Source organism: Pangasianodon hypophthalmus, chromosome 16 (assembly GCF_027358585.1).
Source record: "Pangasianodon hypophthalmus isolate fPanHyp1 chromosome 16, fPanHyp1.pri, whole genome shotgun sequence".
Classification (NCBI taxonomy): Eukaryota; Metazoa; Chordata; class Actinopteri; order Siluriformes; family Pangasiidae; genus Pangasianodon; species Pangasianodon hypophthalmus.
The window spans coordinates 17,364,636-17,370,873 of record NC_069725.1 but is presented as its reverse complement, the minus strand read 5'-3'; the positions used below and the strand labels follow the sequence as shown (position 1 = coordinate 17,370,873).

The window sequence follows — 6,238 nt, the reverse complement described above, 5'->3', positions numbered from 1 at the left end:
GCACTCTTCATTGTCAGTTTACCTGGACATAAAAGTGCATTAGATGACTAGTGCATGCTAGCATGGGCAAGTCAGAACAGACTGGGGCAATGAGGCATCGTATTCCCATTAACTACAAGAGAGAGAACAAAAAAAGAGTTAGAGAGAGAAAGGGAGAGGAAAAGTGTGGAGTGGTAATTAAGCTTTTTTCACTAAGCTTTTTCACCATCAACTATGAGTGCACACAAAGATTATCTTACATCTTTCATTCCTTAACATATGTAATGTCTCACAGCTACCAAAGCTATCACACTTCAAGAACCTCAAGAGACTGACTGGGACATGTAGGTTAGTGTCTCTCTAACTAATAACCCTTGTATGGACCTGTATGCTGTGTTACTCATCTGGATTAGGTATTATCCAGCTTTCTGAGCTTGATTCCTCCCAATCCTCTAAAAGTGAATAGGACATGTAGCATAAAACTGAGAAACTGGAAGATTAGTTATATGTGATAAGGATATAAGATTCATTTAGCCTTTGCATTTTCTTTATGTGTGCTGGTATGCAGAGAAAGAACACATTCCTGGGCATGTGGAGGCAGATTTTCTGCCTGTAGGCTGGAGTGGCTGTAACCCAGCACCTCCTCACCTTCAACATGTGGGGGTGGGGATGGAAAACATCCCATTTTACATATAACAGCCAGCACAAAGCTAGTAATGGAGGGCACCTACCTTGTTTTATTGACAAACAGGCCAGGTGAACCTGTGAACCTGTGCCTTTTTCATGACAAATAGCACAGAACCTTATGTGTGCCATAGACAGAGGCAATCTACAAGAGGACACAGCACTGCTGATTCTGCACTAGCCTGTGTTCATTCCATATTTAAAAAGCACATTTCTTTTAAAAACACACTACCATACTCTCTTAAGCAAATCTGCTCTATTTATGCATATTTTGGAGAATTTCTTCGTTACTCTGCAAAGAATATAACTAAGCAATAGTTTGCCAATAGTTTGTTACAATATATTTGTGGCAAACATTTGGTCTGACACATTTTCTTTCATGGGGTGGAACTAGGGTGAATTCTTGATTATTTTTGGAAATAAATGTGACATCTTTAGTTCCGTAAACAAAGATTAATCTACTGTGATGATAGAGTATTGTGTGCACACTCTTTTTTTCCCTTGTGGTTTGCATGACAGCAGACACAACTGTAGACTACAGAATCTGCCAGCCTTGAACAACTGATTAATTTTCTCAGTTAACTGTATAGTTAACTGCCTATAATTGTATTATTCATTCTTCAAAAGAAACTTGTAAAAATTTAATGGAGTTCACCGCTAGTTAGACCCAGCTAACACAAGATAGCTAGATAGCTAAGAACAGCCACCATATATCTGCACAGACTTCAAATATAACACTAAGCCATTCCCCATGCTTGAATGCTAGTAAGTGATTTTTTAAAATACAAAGCTGCTATAATTTTTTTGGTAAGTAGATCAGCCAGCTTATTGTCTTTTTGGTTTAAGGGTAACAAGACCTTAAGTCTCGGTAACCTAGACTACTTAAAACCAGTAAAGTGCTAGCATGCTAATTTAGCTTTTAGCTACCATTCTTGCTTGTCTAACAGGAAAATTTTATTAGTAGTGTCTGATAATCAGACGAATTACAAATGAAATTACAAATGTTTTTTAAGAAGTAGCTAGTCAACAATTACCGATAGTCTTTTGAGTCAGTTGTTTGACAAGTTAACGTTCTGTTATTTCACACTTACTGTCCACTTTAGGTTCCTCATGCAATGCAGCATTTTTCTTGTTTAACTGTGTGATTATGTTGGGTTCATTACAACACTGATATTTTTACAGAAACCTTGATAACATTTACAGAAATAATTTGATAAAATTTGATAACCTTTTATCTTTTTAACAAATTGTTGTTGAATTATACTTTGGTCTTGTTTCTCTATGTATACTATATTCTAAAAATTGGCATATGACTATTGCAAATATGATTTAATTCATCAAGTGAACAAGCAGTTTAAAGTTGGGTTAATTTTATTTATCTGTTCAACGTATATTTTTTATCAATTCCAATAATATTCTGAGGTAGTTTTGGCTGAACATGTTATTATTAGTTGGGCCACTTTTACTTTATTAGTCAACACAGCAAAGCAGATTGTTCAGCAAAGTAGGATTTTGTCACTAGCAGTGACAAAAGTTGAGTAAACTAAGAATTGCTGTTGTAATCAGATACTTAAGTTTTTTATTGAGAAGTTTATTAATGTACTCATTAATAAAGACACATAGATTTCACTCCCATAGGAGAGAGAAACAGTCCCATAAAATATGAATTAGAAATGTTGGATTAGCACTTCGTACACAAGAGGAACCTTGTTATATTTACAAAAGAGATCTGCACAAGTTGTGTTTACTGAGTGTGAAGACATTGGTGTAGTTAACAGTGACTGTTTATACAGGTGAGGCCGCTGTCCTTACATTCAGATACTTTTTAAGGCAGCCTCTTACTTCTTTTTTAGAGGAGTATTAAATAGACCTGGCTGGTTAAAGAGAATGCAGTTATGTCCCATAACAACATGCAGCTTCATGCAGTTAATGTACATAACTGGCAGGGCTACAGGAGGAATTCTACAGAAGCAAGTGTTACAGTGTTTTTTGGTATTTTAGTGCATCTGCTTAACTGGTTTCACCACCAGATAAAATAACTAAAGAACTTCTTTTTAAATATTTGTGACACTAAAATGATAATATAACATAACATGTATTTTGGGAATGGTACCTAGGAGCACCCACACAGCCTACCAAGTATAAAGATACCGGTTACTGGTATCTTATCTGATATAATCTATGACCAACATAGCCATCCTGGGATATATATATATAAGGTCATTTCTTTACAGGCATTTAGAGACTCCTTCACCAGTAAATAAACACTCATAACTCGAAGTTATTGGTGCCCCGTCAATAAAAGCATGTGAGACGAGGATGGATTTCAAATAAATACACTCACTCCAAAGATTGCCAGGTGCTAGGGGAGCTGTAGATCTCAGCGATTCTACAGGAGCTGCACCCCCCCAGCCCCTCCCCACATCCCTCCCCCAAAAAACCAACTACAACCCTCCCCACCTCAACCACCCCAAACACACATGCACATACCCGCACACACACACACACTCCTCACCCCCTATTTTTCCTTCAACCCATTGTCTTGACTCAGATTGTTCTACTGAAATCCAGAGCAGGGTTGGGTTACTCGACGCTTGTTCAGACTTGAGCGCTGAGTGAAATGAACTGTTTTATCTGTGGGACTTGCAGCACTACAAACTTTAATGTTACAATGTGCAGGCACTATTACAAAAAAGACCAGAATTAAGATAAAAGATGATCGTATGTTTGGGATACAAGAGCATCTTTAGTAATCAAGGTTTGAGCAGTCTTAATAAATATTCTATATGCATCATTTGAATGTCTTTCCCTGTATTGTGCAGTGACCCTGCATTCTTTATAAACTGAAAAATTACTAAATACCATGGATAAACCAAACACTTGCACACAAAGGCATAGGTGCTTAGATCATTTAGATTTGCGGCAACATTAAAAACTTGTTCAATTGTGTTTTAAGTCATTTGCCCACATCAGGTTTTAGGCTGGATCCAATCGTAGAGCACCGGGTGTGGTTGCACTTTATGTTGGTGAGGGGAGTGGTTTGCTTCAAATCGCATGTTCCTATTGGTCTGAGCAAAGAAGTAAAGCAGCACTACCTGAGGCAGGTAGGCAAATAAAGAGAGAGGACCAAACTGTTGCTCATCTACCCTTCTTTATGTCCTACAGATTTACCTTAATGAGGGTCTGTTGCTTTTTTGGGAAGTGGTTTTGGGAGTAGGTCTGATATGTGTCAAATTTCCTGCTTCAAAACTGGATCTAATCTAAAAAGGTGAGTGTAAATTACTTGCCAAGGTGTATTACCTATCAGAGTAGATCTGTATCTATGGTTTTTAAAAACAATGTTTTTCAAACCACTTTAACAATTTGTTTTCACAATGTTTAGTCATGGCTTTTAAGAAAAGATGAAGAGAAAAAGATAATTGCTCAAATGCTGAAAGTTAACCAACTTTTATTCACAGGTAATTAATGTGTATTAGACCAACTGCATGGAGTTAGTGAGCTCCGTAAACTCTCAGCTTATTATTCATCTCAAAGCATATTATCTAATATGTACTATACATAATTCAGCAAATACAGTGAAACTAATGTAGTCAGATGTATGTTGCCACCAGAGAGAGGACTGGGAGTTAATCCGTTAAAGAAAGTACAACATGACCTCATAGGTGTGGGCCTTTTTAAGCCCATGCAGGTGTGTGTGTGTGTGTGTGTGTGTGTGTGTGTGTGTGTGTGGTAGTAGGCAGATGGAAGTGTTGGATTTCACTTTACAGGAGTGCTGAAGCTTTTTACTGTGACAGAGGCAGTAGAGAATACGCCATGATGCCTCCATGGCCCAGGGGCACAGAGAGAAAGACAGGCCTGGGCTCGCTCTAGGGAGAGGCCAGGTTGCAGATTGCATACTCACCAAAACTCTCTCAGAACACACCAAACAAATTCTACTATAAACATTAAACATTGCACCAGCCTGACTGCTTTAAAAAGATTTTGTTTTTCTATTAAATAGTTTGAGCAGAAGAAACTGTTATGCCCTGGCAGGTTAAATACTCTTTTCCTCAATTTTGTTCTTTATTTATTTACAAAAGAATATGGCTTTTGTTTTAACAGGGTCCCTTGAGTTGCAGTGTGATGAAGTACATTTAAAAAAGGACTGTTGTTTCAATTCTGCAGTTTTCTATGGATTCTATCCTTCATTCCACCGGAGTCTGTGTCTGTAAGCAATCAGATTTCAGTGGTGTGAAGTGTAGAAGACATGGAGTCATCACACCAACTTTCCTGCATGCAGAAAAATAAAATGACAAGAGAGACTGGACAACAGAGCAGAATGAGGGTGTTAAAGAGAACCACCAAGGCCACATGTCTTTATAATCAATGAGCCATACCTCTAAGCTGAGTGACTTCAATTTTGGTATTACGATCAGTTTTGTATCCTTAGATCAGTATTCACAGCTTTTTCTCTGTAGTATTTGTTTGTGTGTGGGCGTGTATATTTAGTTTCAGTTGCTGCTTGGAGCACTTGTAGTATGCTAAACAGTGTAAATGTATTCCTCCCCTGACCTTGTGCCCTCCATCTTTGTGCAGAGAGGTTTTAAGTCCATAACTTCCCCACTTTTAACCTCCCCGTAAAGCAATTTGCCTTGCATGTGCCCTTTAACACACGGCATCAATATCAGACACTATGCTGCTTTTTTCTCTTCGTGGGCCAAAAAGCCCACATGTGGCACACACAAACACACACACACACACACACACACACACACACACACATACACACACACAAACACACACAGACACACACACACACTTACTTCCAAGATGAGCTTGGATGATGACCTCTCATGCAAATAAACTCAGTATAGACTCTGTTACATGTTCCTGTCTGGTCTGTTTATTGTGTTTAATCCTTGCAATAAAATACAGTTGCTAAATGCATAACTCAACTTAACGCATCTGACTTATAATTAGTCCACTGCTATTTTACCCCCTTACAATGCAATACATTTTGAGATGAGTTCCACAATGTGCCATGCTTTTTTTCTAAAATCAGTAGAAAAGTTAAAAGAAAAAAAAGCAGTGGATTTCAACAACTACACCTGCTTATAAAGTATTCGTATCACTGCGTGGGAAGTTTCAGCAGTTGAACAGTTTAGTTAGTGTGTTTAGTTTAGTTCAATCAATTCTCCCTGTGGATTGCGTGTTCATTTATTTTCAGAGTAAAATGCAAATGAACAGATTTTTTTGACCTTGGGTTTTGGTGGTGTTGTCTTTATAAACAATAAATGCTCCTTATCACTAAATCATGGCTGGATGTATGAAACTGCTTTTAGTATCTATACAGTAAACATCTAATAGAGAGCTGAATACAACCAGGACAATATACCATATGTGCATGCTATTGGTGGCAAAGCATGTTCTGCTTCAAAATGGATTTTCTGTTTTTCTATTTTAATATTAACTAGCGTTTTACATTCTCACTTTATTTTTCTTGCTCAGTGAATTTCCTAGCTACATATTTACTACCTAGCAATAAGATAATATTTTAGTTAATTATTTATTTTATAAAATACTGTATTATGTATTG

General features: G+C 37.4%; 1 long non-coding RNA gene across 1 annotated transcript; it reads left to right on the top strand.

The window, feature by feature from the left end:
• The first annotated feature begins 3,195 nt into the window (after window positions 1-3,195).
• Window positions 3,196-5,597, top strand: LOC128320567 (uncharacterized). The gene is made up of 2 exons (XR_008304112.1): window positions 3,196-3,931; window positions 4,765-5,597. It is a non-coding gene; the product is annotated as an uncharacterized LOC128320567 (long non-coding RNA).
• The last annotated feature ends 641 nt before the right edge of the window (window positions 5,598-6,238 follow it).